Source organism: Lepidothrix coronata, unplaced genomic scaffold (genome assembly GCF_001604755.1).
Source record: "Lepidothrix coronata isolate B3197 unplaced genomic scaffold, Lepidothrix_coronata-1.0 Scaffold127, whole genome shotgun sequence".
In the NCBI taxonomy this organism is placed as follows: domain Eukaryota; kingdom Metazoa; phylum Chordata; class Aves; order Passeriformes; family Pipridae; genus Lepidothrix; species Lepidothrix coronata.
The window spans coordinates 1,501,923-1,521,862 of NW_016690307.1; the positions used below are offsets into that span (position 1 = coordinate 1,501,923).

At 39.3% G+C, this 19,940-nt stretch overlaps 1 protein-coding gene across 3 annotated transcripts in view; it reads left to right on the top strand.

Moving 5' to 3' along the window:
- Positions 1-3,051: 3,051 nt before the first annotated feature.
- WWP1 (WW domain containing E3 ubiquitin protein ligase 1) overlaps positions 3,052-19,940 on the top strand; it is a 59,014-nt gene continuing 42,125 nt past the window's right edge. The window contains exon 1 of one of the 3 annotated variants that reach the window (XM_017826473.1): positions 3,052-3,120. The gene's annotated coding sequence lies outside the window, so the exon portion shown is untranslated. Of the gene's footprint in view, positions 3,121-3,816; positions 3,996-19,940 lie in introns of those variants that run through there. The other 2 variants (XM_017826474.1, XM_017826472.1) reach the window with 2 other exon arrangements.

A 19,940-nucleotide genomic window follows, 5' to 3' on the forward strand; every position in this document is an offset into this window, starting at 1 on the left:
ATATAAAACTGATCATTTCAAACAGAAATCACACATATATTCAGATTAGTTCTGCTTGCCTCTACTCGGGGGAAATCAGCTTGTATTTGAATCTATTAAAGGCAGAAATATTTGGTTTCAGCCTCATCTTTTACTACTGCATTACTGTTAAGGAAGTTGAATTATTACACTTCATTTTCACTTTTCTATGGAAGTTTTAAAATTTTTGTTTTTCTAAGATGTTAGAAAAATCAAAGAAAAACAGAAATGCAAGTAGATATGATTGTTAGTATTTTTATGGGCTAATAAAGGCATTAATTCACAGTTTGACTGGTTTACTCCCTATTAAGTTCTAGAAGAGTTCTCCAGAGGTATATTTTGAGCAAAACTACTGCCATTCACTTGGACCTTCCACTTTCAGGCCAGCAGTTCTCACCACCAATCCTCTGCATGCAGTTACAACAGCAGAAACTATCACTGAAAAGGTAAGATACAAGTCCAGTCAGGGGATGCTCTAGTCTTTTAAAACTTAGATTTTGCAATAGCCAGTCCTAAAATCCATGCTTATCAAATGTATATTGTTCCAGCATGCCAGAAAAGATCTATCAAAATCTAAAGATAAACTCAGTATATTCTGCAGTCTATTTTATAGATATATGTTCTGAATCCAAGTTCTCCAAAACTCTCCTTACTTTGCAAAGAAAAAAGGAATATCAAAAAGACACACAAGGAGACGCCGTTAAAAACTTTCAATAGTATCAAAAGTGACTCAGGAATATTGTGTATAGAAGGTATTCATATTTATTAAAAAAAAAAAAATCTCCATGCAGAGCCTTTTACAAAGTTTCAATGGTGATTGATTTGTTTTGGTAAGTTCGGGGCTTATAAGACCTTCTGCAAGGTTAACCCTCCAAAGGGGTAACCAAGGGGTTAATAAACCCTCTGTATTTCACCCTATAAAGAGCAAAGCTCTGAGGCAATGAGGACACCAAACCTGCATTAATCCCTCCTAGCCTTCAGCACTATATGATAAAATACATAATCTTTACTGGCCAAAGCACAGACGAAACCAAAACAAGGTGTTTATCTGCCAAATGAAGACAACTGTATTTGCACTTTCTCAGATATAAGTGTACAAGTATAACTCTTAAGCATAACTTAGATGTTTTCAGCAAGTTTTCAAGGTATGACCTTTAACCATTATGTATTTATATACTATCAGAGGGCGGGAGCACCTCTCCTATGAAGACAGGCTGAGAGAGTTGGGATTGTTCAGCCTGGAAAAGAGAAGGTGACAGCTTATAGCACCTTCCAGTACCTAAAGGGGCCTACCAGAAAGCCAGAGAGGGACTTTCTACAAGGGCATATAGTGATAGGACAAGGGGGAATGGCTTTAAACCAAAGGGAGGTAGGTTTATATTAGATATTAGGAAGAAATTCTTTACTGTGAGGCACTGGAACAGGTTGCCCAGAGAAGTTGTGGATGCCTGCAAGTGCTCAATGCCAGGTTGGATGGGGCTCTGAGTAAAACCTGGTCTAATGGAAGGCATCCCTGTCCATGGAGGTGGTTTGGAACTGGATGAACTTGAAGGTCCTTTTCAATCCAACCCGTTTTATGATTCTATGTTTCCATTACCTACTGCTCTAAAAGAAGTTGGAAAAATTAAAAAATCTTGAGGTTTTGTAAGAGATTTAAAACCAAACTTGTGACATTTTGCATTTATTAGTGTATCAAATATCTTTTAAGAGGGAAGAACGCTTGGAATGTCACTGTTCTCCCAAGTGAGACAAATGTATGAAAAAATTTGTTTTGAAAAAGGGAGGAGGCAACCAGAGAAGACCATAACTTGTGTATAAAGTATTGTTTCAAGTCACTACACACTTTTGTACTTCATAAGGCAAGAAAGAAGCACTTGGAAATTTTACACATATTTTAAGAAATAATACTGATACTTTTCATGAAGTATCAGTATCAGATTACTGACATTAGTAACAAGCAAAGCCTAGCAGTAGAGAAACTAACATCTTATGTAAAGATCAGAGATAGAAATATTGCCATTTACACCTTCACCCACCCTTTGTGGCTGGGAATGTAATACTGCATCCATTTCAATTAGGCTGCTTTACGTCAGAAAAACAAATAGGCAGGAAAGAGAGATGAAGCTTAGTGGCTGACTTTCAAAGTGCTACCAAAAGATTGTAAAAGTAGTCCCATGCAGTAAGCAAGTACCTAATTTTGGACAATCTCTGAACAAAAGAGGGACTCTAATTTTCTTTAAATGTAAGCTTTAGTTGTACAGAAAACAGTATTTCCTGAATTCTGTAAATCAGATAGATTAATTAGGTTGTTAACTGTAAACAGCTAGTTTTACTTCTCATGTTGGATTTTATGAGTTCACATATTCTGTTATATTTGCTGCATGCAAAAACTTAAATCATCACAGTTTTCAGGCACTTGTACTAGTATTACCAGTCAAGAAAAGACTAGTATTTTTTTTCTTCTATAATAGTCTAAGATACTTTTAAAAGTTGAACTGTACATAATGTTTCTTCCTTTTCCAAACTTTGTGGTTTTCCTATATATTTTCTATGAAGAATGAATAGGTTCAAAAGTAGTACTTATAAGAGCATTCCTTTTGTTTCATGAAAGAATTTACATGCCCAAATCAGATTGCTGGCCCCCATGTTGTTTTTGACGAATAATAAAATACCAGACTTGGCTGGAAGTTGCTCCAGGGTCTCATACTATAAGCTTTTGTTCCTTTCAATTAACAGTGGTGCTGGACTTTCTGTGAGAACCACTCAAAGGCCTTGTTTATGCCCGAAAGTTCACGCTATCACTGCCTACACAGCAGTACGGTGGTACGGTACGAAGCCAAAGTTCATTAATCTTCAGTGTAAGGCACAGCTTCAGCCTCACATGTTTGTGCATATAAGTACTTCTAGGTTTGCAAATCCGCAGGGAATGCCTCAGCTTCCTGTAAGGGGAAAGCCGTCCCCGTGCTCGGCTGCCGGAGGTGCCGCGGGGCGGGCGGTGTCTCGCCCTGCAGCGGGGCAGCCGAGCGGCCTCTCCACCACCGTCGAGGGCTGCGAGAGCTGCCTCTCCCCCGCCTACATCCGCCCGCCCGAGAACGGGAAAGGGTAAGTCACTTAGGGAGGGACAAGAGGTCCGGCGGCGGAGGACGGGGACCAGCCGGAGGGAACCCGCTGCCAGCCGGACAGTGGCTCCTGTCACGGCAACTGCTGAGCCTCCCACAGGAGCCCGCCCTGCCTGCGCGGCCGGGGAGGGAGGGCGGGAGGCGGGTGGAGGAGACACCCCCCGCCTTTATCGCTCGCACAGCACCGGGGTGTGCTGGTTCTCGTGGCCGCCGCCGCAGAGGAGCCTTCTCGGGGGGCAGCGACTACCGGGAACCCTCCTTAACCTGCCCCAGCAGCTCTCCCCCGCGCACGGCGCCCCGGCGCTGCAGCCCGACCCCGCGTCCCCCGAGGTCGATTCCGTGCTCTCGGTTCTTCTCCCCGCCGCGGCGCCCGACTTGGTTCAGCCCGGGGCAGGCGCTAGGAATAAGCCCTGTCCCCTTTGAAGAGCCTCGGTTCAGGCTCGCCTCCTCCCTCCCACCGCCGCTGCGCACTGCTCGGTGCCGACTGGGCCCTCCCGCCCGGGCGGCGGCGGCTCCAGCTCCACAAGTTCCTGCTGCCCGTGCCCGGGGCGCGCGCACGAGGCTGGCTCGGCCGTCGGGGGCGCCCGGCGGGAGCGGCGGGAGCAGCAGCAGGAGCGGCGGGAGCAGCAGCAGCAGCAGCAGAAGCAGGAGCAGCACCAGGAGGGGCGGCGGCGGGAGGAGGGCTGTTATGCAGGAGCCGCCGATGCCGCTGTGAGATGGCATCATTCTGCGCGGTGGCGGCGGCGGAGCGCGGCGCGGAGGGGTGAGGAGCCGCCGCGGCGGCGAGGAGGCGACGAAGAAGAAAGAGGTGGGAGGAAGGAGAAGGAGGCGGCAGCAGCTGTGAGGCTGCGAGCCACGGTAAGAGAACAAAACCGGCTGTGCCGCAGCCGGTTCGGCTTGCGGTCTGGCCCGGCAGAAACGCGGCTGCCGCTCTCGTCGCTCTTCGCCGCCGTTCGGACGTGGGGGAGCGGGGGCGGCAGGGTCAGGGGGGTGGGCGCTGGACGGGTGCGAGCTGCCCCTGTCACCGAGGGGCGGGGAGGAGGGGAATGGGCGTGGGGGCTAAAATGGCGAAGGGAGCTCTGCTGAGGTCTCGGTCTCTCTTTTCCGGCAGTGCAACTCGTCGCACCCCTCGGGCTCTGCTGGCGGGGGGCGGCGGCTGTTGCTTCTCCCCTCCCGATGCCCCATATGGTGCCCGGAGGATTGTTGTGTTTCCCTGCCGTCTCCCACCCTGGCTCGAGTCTGGACAGGGCTCAGGGCCTCTGGGCCCGCACCTGGCGATGGGAGGGAGGGTCGGGGCTATGTTGAGTCTGTGGAGGTGTGGGGCGGGGGGAGAGAGGGAGAGTGTCGCCGGTGTCCGGTGTCAGGCGAATAACCTTGTTTATTCCTGTCTACGGCCTTTGCGAGGGTGACTGAGGACTGAGTCCTGACCTGTGTCAACGCTGAGTGGATTGCGAGAGGCTTTAGTGGCCGGGAGTCAGTGAGGCAGTTCCACGGCCGGCCCCCGCTTGCTTATCTGCCGGGTGAAAACAGGAGAAGGATATTGTTACGTTTCAGTTCACCTTCCTTTGGTGAAGCCGGGCAGGGAGGAGGTGAAGAGCCGTTTCCCCTCTCCAGTGCACTGCTGTCACTCCTCACGGTGCCAAAGTGTGCCTCGGCTCAGAGGCAGAGGGCACCGTGGGGCTCGAAGTGGTTTCGGGCACTGCTCTGATTATAGGTATCTGCTTGTCTTTCGGGGCCCTCATGATGTGTGTTTGGCTGAGCAGACTGTGAATTCAAGATCTCAAAAGACCTGTTTGTGTCATTTATCTTTGTTTACGTTGTTGCAAAATGTTACAACTCAATCCAACTGTTTATTTACTTGATTTTATTTGTAGTTGTCTTATTTTTGGAACGATACCAGTTCTCATCCCAGTTTAACTAGGAGCTCTGCTTCCAGATCTGTAAATGTTTAAACTATATATCAAAGAAAGAAAAGGACTTAACACCACCTCATGATTTTAATGGGAGCTCTTTGATGTTTGGGTGAAACAGTAAAAAGATGTATTTATATTTCAGTCGTATTTTCACAGGGCACCTGTGTCATATAATAAGTCATCAGGATATTGTGCATTAAAAAAACCTCAGGTTATGCAAGTCTTATAATACTGACTTACTAGGTGATGCAGTCACCTACTGCAGGTAGCTGGGTTATATAGGATCATACATGTGAAAGACGGTATGGCTTTCATAGTAATGAGTTTCCCCTTCAAACTGATATTCTGTTTTAATCCCTTTGTGATATAGAAACAAATTGATTATTATTGTCTGTGATAATGCTTTACTAACTTGGACTGGTTGTTTATTTTTTTTTAAATTTTGTATGCTGCCTTATGTGAGTCTGTGTTGATCAAGGTATAAACTGAATTATTGTTTCTTGTTGATTTTATTACTAATAAAGATTAAAGAAATTTTGCATAGAGAAAACATCTGCAGGGGTTTTCATCATTCTGAGAAAAATCTTAGGGCTGCAGAAGCACAATTTACCTGGACTCTTGATAAAGATGCTTTCAAATGGGGCAATTAGAAATACTTTCAGTGATGTTGCTTGTGAAACTGTGGGTTTAGAACCCCTTTTTTACCTTTTCAATATGTATTTTGAGCTGTATTTTAAAGTGCTTCTAGGTTCACCAACTTCATACTGTCAGTAGACTTTCTCCAATGATACTGTAGAATAATTCCCTTAAACTCACTATTGTACTTGAAAACTTAGGAGTAGTTTTACATACCTGGGACTGATTTAATCTCTCGACATGGGACATTTCATTACCAAAAGAATTTGGATTATTTTTTTGGAAGAATAGTTTACATTTGTTACTAAACATCAATGAAAAAAACATTTTAAGTCAGCCAGTATGTTTTTGTTTAAGTGTTGGCACTAAAGTTTAAATAATCACCTGTCTTCAAGTGCTTCTTAAATCACAGGAATACTGATTGAGTTCAGAGCCAACCCCTTTTCCTAAGTCTGTGGAACCCTTGGAAGAAGGTGATATGTTTGCTAGTTTTATTGCTTTTCTTTTTTCCTTCTTATCTTTCCATATGAAGTTGGAAATTTTGATAAGTTGGAATTTTTACCCACTTCTCTGTTGTTTCTCATAAAACAATGTGTGTGGAAAGACATTTCTCCTGGGTCTTGGACACAAAGAAGAATCAGAGGTAAGGATCTATGACAGGAAGTTGGCATTGCATTCAGTTTACTCATTTTCAATATTCCTATGCCATTAAAACCGTAGATTTGAAAACTAAGGTGCCATAATCAAAAAATTATGGCCTAAGCCATGTTTATTAATTGGAAATAACTACTCTTTAAGCACTTACAGGAAACAGTCATTGTTAGCTTATAAAAAACCCAAAACCTAAATCCCCCCCAAAAAAAACCCCAAGTTCATTTTAGAATTTATAGATAATGAAGTGTGAAGGCGTAGTGAGGTAATGGATGGAATAATAAACAAAAATAAGTCCTAGCTGCAAGCTGTGCTTAAGTGATTCTTGTAAGTTACTCTTTTTTCATAAAGACTGCAGAGAAGGAGTGAAGCTACTGATAAAAATGTCATATCTTTTAAGTTGGGTTAGTACTGCACGTAATTGCTCCTGCACAGGATAACATTCACCTGCAATTGCATAGCAACTCAAAATCAGAAAAGCTGTTCCAGTGTGCCTTCCTGTTTGAAAGTGTGTCAACTGGGGCAGGCTCCCCAGTTTCCATGGTAGTGTCGTATTAACCAAGATCTTGTCATTTTTGCTGTCCTTATGAAACTTCTAAACCAGAACTGCTGAACTCTTCCTTTGAATTCTGAGCTAAGCGATGCTTAGTGACATTCCTTCATATTGCTTTGGTCTGTGTCCAAATGCAGAGGGTAGGAGCTGATTACATCTGGGTCCTTCTTTAAAAGGTTGTTGTCATTGCATCAGTAGCCCATTTCTCTGTGTAGGTGTTCGTTCAGATTTATCATAATCTGCTGACGTTTTCCTGTGGTGACAAAGTGCCCATAGGTAAGGACAATTGGAAGTATCACCTCTGTTTTCTTGAAGGAACTTAATATGGCTCAAGAGAGAAACCTCTTCTTCCCCATCAGCAGGAGTTGGGAGTGTCTAGAAGAGGCATTCCAAAGGCTTGTAGAAAAGAACAGGTCCTAGAGTGGTGCACCTGCTTATTTTCTTTCCCTTGTAGAACAGTGACATTGCATGGTTTTTGCTAAAATTTACTACAATACTTTTTAAGAGGCAGTAAGAAGGAGTTTTTGTTTTTAATTGCTTTCTGTAAGTGAAAAGTTCTAATTCCTTCTGCTTGGGATATGCGTTTGCTGTGTTTGAGGACCTGCTAGTTTAACCAGAAGCAGACTTAAGTTTAGCTCTGTTTTGCAAATGTGGTGTTGCTTTACAGAGGAACACTGGAGATTCCAGAGAAATGATCACCTGTCAGAGTGGCTATAATATGTCAGAATTATTTACAGGGTGCTAGATTTTTTACTTTAAATTTCTTAGCATTGCAGGGAAAGTATGTCAGGGAAACCTTTAGGCTTCTGTTATATGTAGGACTTAATAACTATTGCACATATAGCATGAAGCAATTAATCATTGCAGGTTTACATGACTGTGTTGCTCTAGCAGCATATGTATGGCAAAGAAACAATTTTTTTTTTTAATTCCCTATTCCCTTAGTCAATGTTTAGGTTTGTGTAAATTCTTAATATAATATAATGTACAGTTTGATAATTCAGTATTGCCAAAAAAAAGCATTAAAATCCTGTTAAATGAGAATATGGCTTTGGATTTAACTTTTGAATTCTGCTGATTTTGAAAAATCAACTGAAATTAGCTGTGCTGGTTTTGTTACTGTGTAAGGGCTTTTGACTAAAATAAAGTCTTCAATAAAAATTGGAGTGAAGCATGTATTTAACAAAGCAGATTAAATTCTTGGGCTTTTATTAATCACCCTTTTGTTTTTGTTGGAATATGTTAGAGATGCTTTAAGTGGCTAGGACCTGAGCATACTTAAATGTAACCAGTTCAAAACCTGAAGACTTCTTAACATCAGTGAGGATGTTAACTTGGAGTGATGTAACTAGTACAGCCAATAGTCTTTTCTTTTGTGATGAAATTCAGCCTCTGATGTCTAATACATGAAATTTTTCATTGGCCCAAATCACTTTGGAATAATTTTTTTCAAATATAATCATCTGTTTATGAAAACACAGTAGAACAGTCTCTTGATTTGTCTTATGTAAAAATGGCTTTGGAAATATAAATGCATGTTAGTAACTGACCTCGTCAAGTAGTTCAAATGGCACAAAATTATTCCCATGTACTTTTATTCCATTAGGATTTTAGACTTTTTTTGCAGAAAATCATTGTGGAGATGGAAGAAAGCAATATAAAAACCAATGAGAAGTGGAAGTCACATTTTGAAGATAAACAGCAAAATAATTCTGGTTTATGAATTTAAGGATCTTTGCCTTGCAGCCTGAAGTGGGCAGAGGAGAGCTCTTGTCTGTGCTACTGTGAGCATAGACAGAAGTATACAGAGGATATTCTGTGCACATTTCTAGTTACTGGGGCTTCTAACCCAGATTTTTTGCTATGAGCTTCTAAATGGAGCAGGAGATTAGCAGGAGAGGCCTTTAAAAAAGGAAACAACTAAAAAAGTTTTATCTGCTCCTCATATGGGTGGGTGAAAAATATGAGAGACTTTGGATTATATATGCATTTCAAGGTAGCCAACGATTTCCCAGTATAGATCAAACCAAAGGAGCTGTAGTTTTACAAAAGGGTAAAGTAAAAAAGGAAAGATAAAGTTGATAATCTGTAAAATTGCATAATATTCTTGGACATTAGAACTGAAAAAAATAACACATGTTCAGTTTTGAAACACAGTGCTCTGCTAGTTCTTGAGAAATTCAGTAAGTTTTTTTTTTTGTTGTTTGTAGGGATAAACTAAAACTGCTGAACAGATTATGATACATTAGTCTTAAAAGATGACCTTGTTTTTACTAACTAGTATACCAAAATTAGCTTTCTTGTATTTCTTAGCATCTGCAATGACATAAGAGTATCTGTTTGTAAGAATCAAAAAGCAAAATAAAATAAATATGAGGAAAGCTCAGTAGAAGATGAAGAGTAATATGATTGCCAAACTTCCCTTTTCCCCTCGGGTTAGGAGCGTGGAAGCTGCTTTTTCTTAAATTTCAGTTCCCTTTATTCCTCCATTCTTGGCATAATTTATTTCCACTTCCAGCTAACTTCTTACAGAGTTATCTTTTTTAAAAATGATCACTGTCTTACTGTAGTAGCCAGAAAGATTTTGGGCTTTAAAAAAAAAAAGAAGGGAAAAAAAGAAATGTGTTTTGACTTGTGGATGTCAATTATAAGGACAGGAAAAATTCAGTTCGTATTAAAAATCTGATGGAAGACTGATATCAGTGTGTTATTTCAAAATAAAATAAAGTAAATCCCTGGTCGAATGTCTTGTGAGAGGTTGTTGACAAAATGTGTTGTCATGGGATGGTGAGTTAAACTGTATTGTTAAAGGAATTGCTATGCAGAAGAAAACTAGTTGGAATCTTAGTTTGTAATATGACAAATGTCTGCTGCTAATGAACTGACAAAATCTGTAGATAGTGAAATTATTTACTGAGTAATGGAAGCTGAACCTTCCGATGGAAATGACAGTAAGTAGTTTAATATTTGGTGGTAGTTACATTTTTTGTGTTAACTTAGGAGACAAGGTGTGTTGGAAGGAGTAGCTACAACCATTGTTCAAAATGAGGTGTAAATAGTTATGAATTGTTTTCTGAAAATGTGCCATCAGGAATGGAATAAAAAACTGAATATTGGAATGTGTTCAGAATACAACATATACTGGCTTGCATGTTATTTTTGTATTACTTACACAAGCATATTTGAAAATGTTCCTATTCTATGGCAAATGGTTCTGGGGATCTCCCAGCTTTAGCTCTTTGAACTATTTGGTTTCTTTGTTGTTTGTGATTAGGAAAAAATAACTAATTGAGGAGAAAATGATAAGAATAGTACTGCTCCTGTGCAAAATGAAAAATATTGTTAATTTTTAGCATTAAGAAAAAATGAAGGAAGAGAGGGCTCCAGCAGAGGCCCACAGAACCTTGAAAAGAATATGTATGAAGTTCCACCTGTGCTTTTAACCCTGTGTCATAAAACTAAGCAAGGAAACGTTAGAGCACACTTTGAAAAATTGAGGAAAGTAGTCTATCAAGAAGTAATTTTTACACAATTCAATTGGGATTGGCTGATGTATGATTCAAAAGAAGGAGTAGATTGTTATACAGACAAGGAGAAAATCCATTGCTAAGTAATAGGGATTTCAATAAAAAAGATCATACAGATTGTACTTCAGAGAATAAACTTAAGTGCATTTTTAAATACTTTTTATGTGTAAGTTAGTCTAGACTGCCCACTAAAGCCTTTCTTTGTTAGTTTTTTTTTTAATGGTTTTATATATATATATATATATATATACACACATATACATATATATATTTTGTAATATAACTGTGAGGGACAGCTTGCTTTCAGAGTTGATTGCTGTTCTTGTCTGCTTTATATAAATCTATTATGCTGGTTGCTTCAGTTTCAAAACTTTAAAGGCCATAAGAAATTAAAATTAGATTAAATAAATCTGTATTAGCCGAGACATATGCTTTGGGCTTATTTTCCTGCATATTTGAAAATTTTGTGTTTCAATCTCTCTCTGTTAATAGAGGGGAAGTAAGAACATTTTTCCAGATGTTTATTGAGACCTCATGGCTTAAAAAGTGGTGGTTTTGAAGGTTGATGTAGAAGATGTAGAAATAGAATAAAGAATAAAACAGGCAACATCATCTATATCCACAGTGCATTCCTAGCTTGAATGAATGCTTTGTGCATTTTTTAATCTCTGCCATGTTCTGCCCTGTCTCAAAAGCTCTAAAGTATAACTGGAGAAGGTACGAAAAAGGACAGCAAGGATGACAGATTCATATGGAAGAAGACTTAGATAATGACTAAGGGTTTTTAGTACTCTTCAGGCTGAAAGACCTGTATGTTGACCATATCATGCAAGTGTATGTTTTTTGGGTAAAGGACCCTGGAGGTGCTTTTCTGTTGCTTGTGTTTCCTCTGTCTCTAATATCTACCCTCAAAAGTCCCTTGAAAATCAACATGAATAAGGGAATAATTTTGAAAACTGACATCCTTCAGTGGGGAGTTGGATGTTCTTTTCTGTGCACTTTTTGTGTTCACCTGGTTTCTAGTCAGTGTTGCTTTCAAGAATAAACTGCTAATAATTTCCAGTTATATAACTTAGACTTCAGCTTTTCACTAGAAAGGATGCTGACCCTTGTGAGATTATGTTTTCTTATAATCCACTGTTTCTTTTGTAATGTTGTGTTAAACTTAATATGCAATGTATTACTTTGGTCCAGTATTGGCCCTTGAGAAATCAAGCTTTGGATTTTTCTGGTAAGACTTGTGTTTTATTAATTTTCATGTTCTCAGATTGTCATTTTTATATAGTTAATTTTGGAATCAGATAAACTCAAATTAGAATTGCATTAGAAAATAATAAGCAGAAGCAGGCAACTCTGTTTTAAGAAGTGAGTATTATTTAACTGCCGGGAGTCTTAGTAAGGATCAAGTTGAATTTTCTAGAACTGTAGAGACTGAAGGGCTATTTTTGAAAAAAATAAGTGAAAGTGCTTGGGTGAGTGCTCTCAGGTAGTAATTGGTAAGATTAGTGCAGTCTGTGATTGGAAGTAGGACAGACATGTTTTAGTGGTTTAACACTGCTGAGATTGACAGCTGGAAAGAGCCTTGCATAGCACTTTTAAAAAATCAAATATTCAGAGAAAAGAGAGTGAGAACATGCAGTGAATTCTACTTATACCTCTCTGAGCTATTTTTTGAGATAAAGTTACTGGTGAGAGGTGGATCACATCAAATGTCTTACTGACAAAAAGTGTGCAAAGACCCTTTCTTCCACTTTATTTCATAACACTGAGTAGGTTTCTCTTCCCCTCTTTGAATTGTTGTCTCTTACTGACTTACCAAAACAATGGGGAGGCTGGGAGACTATTTTGTAGGGCAGTATTAATGTATTTCCCATTATTGGTATTTCTTAGTCATGGTTTCTTCATATCCCCATAAAAACAAGGGGGAGGAGTGCTGTAACACTAACAGCAGCGCTCTTGGTTAACATCTTTGATGTTGTTTTATGTTTGCTAATTTTGCTGTGGCTGCAGTAGAGATGTGGTCACACTAGTCGAGGCTGTTGTAACTAATAAGGTGGTGGTGACAGGCACGAATTCCTGTGAGTGGATTTTATAAGCTATCTGGGCACTCTTGGTATGTGCTCAGGCTGCCTGCCTGTTCTGAAGCTCACACTTCTCCGTTTTCGATTTTGTTATAATACGTTACCTATGGAGTTGAATTCAATATGGAGCTACTATATGTAACTAGGGTAAAATTTTCTGTTTGCTGTGTAGGTACACTAAAATCTGCCCATATTTTAACAATCTATCTTAATACATTTACTTTACCTTTCTCTTAATGCAAGTCTGATCAACAGTAATTTATACCAAGCATTAGGATTGCCCATAACAGAAGACAACTCAGAGAGGCTGAAGACTTGTGTAATTAGCATATTCTATATTTCTGAAGATATGAGGACTATTCAGCTAGATATTAGAATTAAGGAGAAAAGATTCTTCCCTGATTTCTTGACATGTGTATTGGACTGTTGGCCTTTAACTACCATTGTTCTGCTCCAGAATTGTTTACACCATTTGTTTCACTGTGTGTGTGATCTTATCTGTAATACACAGAGGAAGCATTAGGATATTTTTCATTATTTGATATTGTGGTAGGACCTAGGATCATCGTTGTGATTAAAATTCACAAGCAAAGTGTACCCTAAATATTTTGCTCTAAGTTATTCTGTGAGCAGTGGAACTAGGTTCCATTCAGATTTTTCTTAACCATTACAATTCTCTTCTTCATCTGCTGTTCTAGACTTGTAGTAAAAAAGTGACTGTGCACCACTCCAGCTCAGACTGATTCAGAGCGGTCTGTGGTGATTGTGTAGCCTTTGAGTGAACAGCTTAGATAGCTTGAGCTCACGATGCAGCCCTTTGCTCAGCAAGCACATGAAATTGTGTCTCTTTCCTCTGCTGCACTACTGAGCTTTGGGAAACTCATGGGAACTTAGTGTATCAGAGGATATTACTTCTCAGTTTATTTTAACTGAATCTGGTGGTGAACAAATTCACTTAAGGGGGATGGAGATGAAAGGAAGAGGGGGAAGAGGCAGGTGGACAATATGAGTCATGCATGTGACATTTGCTTGGGAAAAAAAAAGCTAAAAAGGTACTTGCTAGTCCAAGTATAAGGCAGAACAGAACAGGCAGATGTGTACAATGCAATCATAGTCTGACATTTGTTTGGACCTCTTGCATAACACCTCGAAATACATTTTTTTTGTAAACCTCGGTATTGGTACTATATTTTTTCTTAGACCTTACTATAAGGATAGCAATATGTTGTAGATAATGCATGGATCAATACTGGAGCATTTGTAGCAATGGTCAGTGAATGTGTATGAAAAATACAGAAAATGAAATAGTTTTGTATGTAGCTTGGTTTCCATATCAATGTGAGTAGACAAAGATTTGTTTCCTGAGGTGGAGGGATGGAAAATGCATGTAGATTGGCTCAAGAAGGATAAATATAGAAATGTTTATATCAGACCCAGTGTGAAGAATATTAGAATTCGTCCAAAGGAGGAGTAGAGGGCATGACTTATGAGGAGCAGCTGGGCGTATTTGGTTTGTTAGAGGAGGCCGAGAGGTGACTTCATTGCTGTCTACAACTTCCTCATGAGGGGGAGCAGGTACAGGGATTTTGATCTTCTTCTAGTGTCCAGTGATAGAAGGTGAGGTTGGTTAATAAGAAAAAGTTCTTCACTGAATCATAGAATGGTTTATGTTGGAAAGGACCTCAAAAGGGTGGTCAAGCACTGGAACAAGTTCCCCAGGGAAGTGGTCATGGCCCCAAGCTGTCAGAATAGAATAGTGTAAAACTATTTCAATAGGAAGGGACTTAAAATAATCATTTTGTCCAACTGCCAGAGCAGTTCAGGGCTGACCACAAGTTAAAGCATGTTTTTAAGGACATTGTCAAAATGCCTCAACCACTGACAGGCTTGGGGCATCGAGCACCTCTCTAGGAAACCTGTTACAGTGTTTGACCATCTTCTCAATAAAGAAATACTTCCTAATGTCAAACCTGAACCTCCCCTGCTGCAATGCTGACCCATTCCTGTATGTCCTATCACTGAATACCCTGAGAAGAAATTAGCACCTCCCTCCCCAGTTTCCAGCCAGCAGACTTGCTAATGGTACATTCAACTCCAGCATCCAGATCATTGATAAAAATGTTGAACAGGACTGCCCTGGAACCGAGCCTTGAGAAACACCACTGAGACAGGTCACCAGCCAGATGTAGTCCCATTCAGTACAACCCTTTGACTTTGAGCTCTGCCCTTCAGACAGTACTTCACCCAGCACACCATGAACCTCATTCCACAGCTGGACACCTTGTCTGGAAGGATACTGTTAGGGACAATGTGAAAAGCCATGCTAAAATCCAAAGAACTACATCAGCCACCTTCCCTTCATTGATGAGGTGGGAGGCCTTATCATAGAAGGATATAAAATTAAACAGGACTGTTTCATGATCACTGCGGCCAAGACAGCCACCAACCATCACATTCCTCATGAGTCCTTCTGTATTCACAAATAGCCAGTCCAGGAGGACATCTTTGCTAGTTGGATCACTGAGTACTTGTGGCAAAAAGTTATCACCTACAGACTGCAAGAATTTCAAGACTTGCTTATCACAGTGGTGTAGTGCTTCCAGTCGATATTAGTTGAAATAAGGACAAGGGCTACAAATCCAGGGGTTTCCTCTAATTGTCTAGAGAATAATTCATCAATGATTATATCCTCCACCTTGCCTGCCCTGCCTATTCCTCCTGAACAGCCTGTAGCCTGTCATCCCTGTAGCCTGTGGGATTCGTTCCACCAAGTCTCACTAATACCAATGATATCATAACCCTCGGAACTGACCAATGTTTCCAGTTCAGCGTTCAGACACATTGCTTAACTTTTAAGTAGTCCTGTGTGGAGTCAGGAGTTGGATGACGTGATCCTCGTGGGTCTCTTCCACCTCAGGATGTTCTGTGATTTAAGAAGAGTAACAGTTTGCTTTCCATTTAATTTCTCTGCAGGTTTGCTGTAGGGTTGCTAACTTGGAACTTAGTAACAAAATATTTGCAATGTATCAGGGATGTTGCAATATCTCTGGAGAAGCTGTTAGTTAACTGTCAGGAAGAGCTAATGTCTTGCCTTATTGTCAGGGCCTTATAAACCTTGCAGAAGGAGAGTGCTTAAGCTGAAATTCTACTAATGTCGAAGCAGATCCTAAGGAAGACACTACTATATCTATACCCACTAGTACGTGCTATGGGCTTTGTGAAAAGATGGGAAATTAAATGCTTCTGTATCCCTGACTGTTTTGGCTGGTCCGAAGATTCACTCTCAAAAGTGTGTTGATGAAAATGGAAAGTATGAGGACGTTCTCATAGCTTTCTTCTCCTTTGTTTTGTTGGAGTACTAAACAATTTTGGGTCCTTTTCCAGTCCTCTCAGCGTCAAGTAATTCTGTTTTTTTTTTTTTTTTTTTTTTTTTTTTTTTTTTTTTTTTTTTTTTTTTTTTTTTTTTTTTTTTTTTTTTTTTTTTTTTTTTTTTGTTTTTTTTTTGTTTTGTTTTGTTTTGTTTTGTTTTGTTTTTTTTGGTGAGGGGAGTGTTTGTAAAGTATTCCTAGGTAAAGGAGTAAGGGACACTGTCAGTTGAAGATAGTCTTGGTAGTACTTTTGAGTTTTAACAGGAAGAAGCAAGACATTCTGCTGACAGAAAATGATCTGGGGATCCTGACGGGCATGAAGTTGAACATGATGCAGAAGTGTACCCATGGGGGCGGTGATGACAAATGGTGTCCTGGGCTGCATTAGACAAAGAATTGTCATTAGTGAGCCCACACTTGGATCTCTGTGCAAAAGAGACATGGACAGGATGGATAGAGTTTAATGAAGGGCTATCAAGAGGATTAAGGCACTGGAGCACCTCTCCTTTGACTCAAAAAGAAGTTTCCAGTATTCATTATTAGCATAGATGTGTCCTACAGTTACAAGTGTTCTGAACAGTACATATTACTCTCCTTCAAAGTTTTCCAGATCTTTTTGCTTCCATATGTAATATTTATGAGTCTCATGGAATACCATTGTTTGTTTTTGTTTTTTTTTTTAAAACATATATATATATATATTAAACTCATCAGTAACTAAGGAATTGGAGAAACTATTAGTAAAAAGTAAGTACTGAAGGGATCTGGAGGAATCTTATAATCTTGATAGCTAACTATTCTGTTAAATAGTTTCAAGTTGTTAGTTTTTAAGTTTAATAAACTATCCCAGAATTTTTTTAAGGTGGAGACCTGCATTTCAGTCTATCAGTATTTGTCTGAGTTAAGTTTAGCAGTGGGTACCACAGAAAATAATTTGTTACTCAGTTTTTTTTCCCCTCATGTAGACTTTCTTGCAAATTAGATCAAGAAAGTACAAGTATTTTGCTTTAGACATAACAACTGGCCATGAAAACTTCTCAATACTCCAAATGAATATCTTCACTTCACTTGGTGTAGTTGCCATGTAATTGTCTTCATCAAGAGAAGACAACTTTGCTTGAAATTTTATTTATTTTTGGCCACGCAGGAATAGTTTCCTCTGGATCATAAAGACAGGAGGTTGCTAATCCTTAAAGCTTCTAGATTTTCAGTATTTGAAAAATCTCTAGTAGAACTTCTAAAAATCTTTCTCAGCTTAAAGGTTTTACTTCTAAAAAGGTAAGGTGGTAGTCCCATCCCTGTGCAAGTCTGTCAGTCCTTCTGCTATGTGACTTCTTTACTGTCCCTGCTTAGTTTCATACACTATATACTTGCTCTCTCTGCAGCAGCCTTGCCTCCCAGAAACCTGAGGTATATGGAAACATTTATGTCAACACCATTTATTTCCAGTCTTTATTAATTTTAGACTGCTCTTTCATTGACTATTCTCCCAGCAGAGCTTTTTGTGTCCTGTCCTTTTCTTGAATAGTCGGTACTAGTACCTTACACAATGTCATTAATACTGTTTTTATCACCACTGCAGTCCATGTGATAAATAGAGTTGTTGTTCCATGTCCCACCTCACCTCTGCCCCCTGCTATGTCTGCATCAGTAATTTTCCTATCAAAGTTTGAGGGGCTAAATTTTGGATTATGCTTCTCATCTTTGTGCAGCAGTGTTTGTCATATGTCTGACCAGCCTTTAGGAAGTAGTAGGTGTCCAAAACTCTAGATAAGATAGTTCATCTTGTACCATCTAACTTGGCCAACTTCCTGAAGGCTTTGTTTACCTGGAGTAAAAATGTGTTTGACTGCAAGTGAGTGTGACCCAGTGTATAAGAAGGAATCTTGAAGGAAAATGACAAATATTTTCATGTGAGCAGGCTGTCTCCCAGGAGAACCAGCCTGCATCTGAGCTGGTTAGGCAATAGTTTAAATTTAAATTAGGCAATAATTTAGGTTAACAATTTAAAAATGTCAGTAGCTGAGTTTGGATAGTTACTGGTGAAAATAACTGATGACTGAAGGCTAAATAATTTTTTTTTGACATATCCTTGGCAAAGAAGTTTCTAGAAAAAACAATTGATGAGTTTTCTTTTGACTCAGAGAAAATTTAGTGTTTACTTTCCTCTTAATTCCTCACCAGTTCTTGATTCCTAATCAGTTAAGCAAGGATGAGTGGACTGCAGCTTTGGAATCTTTGGTACATGATGAAAACAGAATTAGTCAGTTCAACTAATTTAGTCTGTTCAGCAAAGCCCTTTTGAATAGAAACCACAACATAAAACTTTCTTCGTGTATTGTTGATAAAAAATTCTGTTTATTTAAAAAAGTTTAAATGCTTTTTTTTGAACTTCCATATATTTTACTTTGTAGTGTTTGACAGACATGTCAGTATTTTTTTACAACATAAAGGAAGTGTGAAACTGTAATCGTTGCTGTGTAAACGCACCGGGGTGTACCATATTGGCAAGAATATAAAATAGACTTCTATTAGAGAAGGGTGTTCCATTTACAGGGGCAGAACAGATCAGGGAACTGTTGATGGGATGCATCATGTAGTTATAAACAATCATGTAGTTATAAACAGCCCTTCAGCCAACCCTTAAGCCTAACTTTGTTTTATCTCCATCAGCTGTCCATTGTAATAATTGCTAATTGGTCATTTTTTTCTTCAAGGGGAAAGATGCAAAGCTAAATGTAGTGAATTCTCACTTCCCCGTTATCAGAAAATTAGCAAACATGTTTGCCAAATGCAGTTAGCAGCAAGCAGAGCAAGAAACTCAGGTTAGGGCAGGTGGTATGCCTGGTAGATAAATCAGCATCTGAAACCTGAAGTCTCAGGAGATTATGCAATAAACTGTCTACCTGAGGACTTTGACACACTTTATTTATTTATTTAGTTATTTCATTATGCATTTATTTTGCTTTGTGCATGCTTGGAATAGAGTTAAAAAACCCAAAACAACACAAAACCCAATCAACCAAACAAATAAAACAAAAAAAAACCCCATTAGATCTATGCAGGTTGAACAGTTGCAGGAAAAAAAAATCAGTAAAAATAATCATAATTTGTCAGTTAAAAAAGAGTGCCTAAACTGATTTTTTATTGTATGTTTAGAACTAGATCTTGGTTTCTTGTGAAGAATTTGAGTTTATTTGCCTCAGAATTGATTGCATTGATTGCTCTTATGATGTCTTCCATGTCAGTGGCCTCCAAAGTCAGATGCACAAGACCAGCCAGCCAGATGTGGGAAGAAAATCTAGGATTCATATTTTATCTGAAAAATAAGAAAGAAATAAAGCTTTTTTTAGTACATATATTTACACTGGCACCCTCGCTTGGTCTGTATGTCATGTAGTCCTGTGTCACATTTGGTACATGAGGTGTCCTGAAGGCAGATTTAGTATTATGCAGAATGGTGAGGTAGCAGTAGCACCTTCATTTCTTCATTCACTTCCAGTGTATTGTAATGGATACAGTTCACTTGTGACCAGTTAGGCAGATTTATGGATTATATTATTTAGTTTTTACCAAACAAACCCTAACAAAATAGGCAAGCAGCTTAAAAAAAAAAAATCCTGCAAAGAGACCATGGATTGTAGATAATACTAATAATGTGAATACTAAGAACATGTCAGAGCTGATGCTTCTACTCCTGGTATGAGCTCTTGGTCGTTTGGCAATTAGATCTGACAAGAAGTCGGCCAAGAAATTTTGTTCATTAAGAAGGGTGTTTCAAATACAGATTTACATCCACTACTATAAATGATGAACCTCACCCTAAGAGAACATTGTATCTTGAGATATCAGCTAATGATAGCATGAAACCATCACAATTAGCAAGGCATTTAAAAACTAAGCACCCAGAACATGAAGACAGACTACAGTTTTTTTCAGCAATGCTAGTCATTGCTCAATCCAGTCAATACTCAATCCAAGACTTTACAAGATTTCACTAAACTTAATGATAGATATATAGAAAACTCTTTTGAGATTTTTCAGTAGCAGAAGACATAGAAGCCACATAGTGAT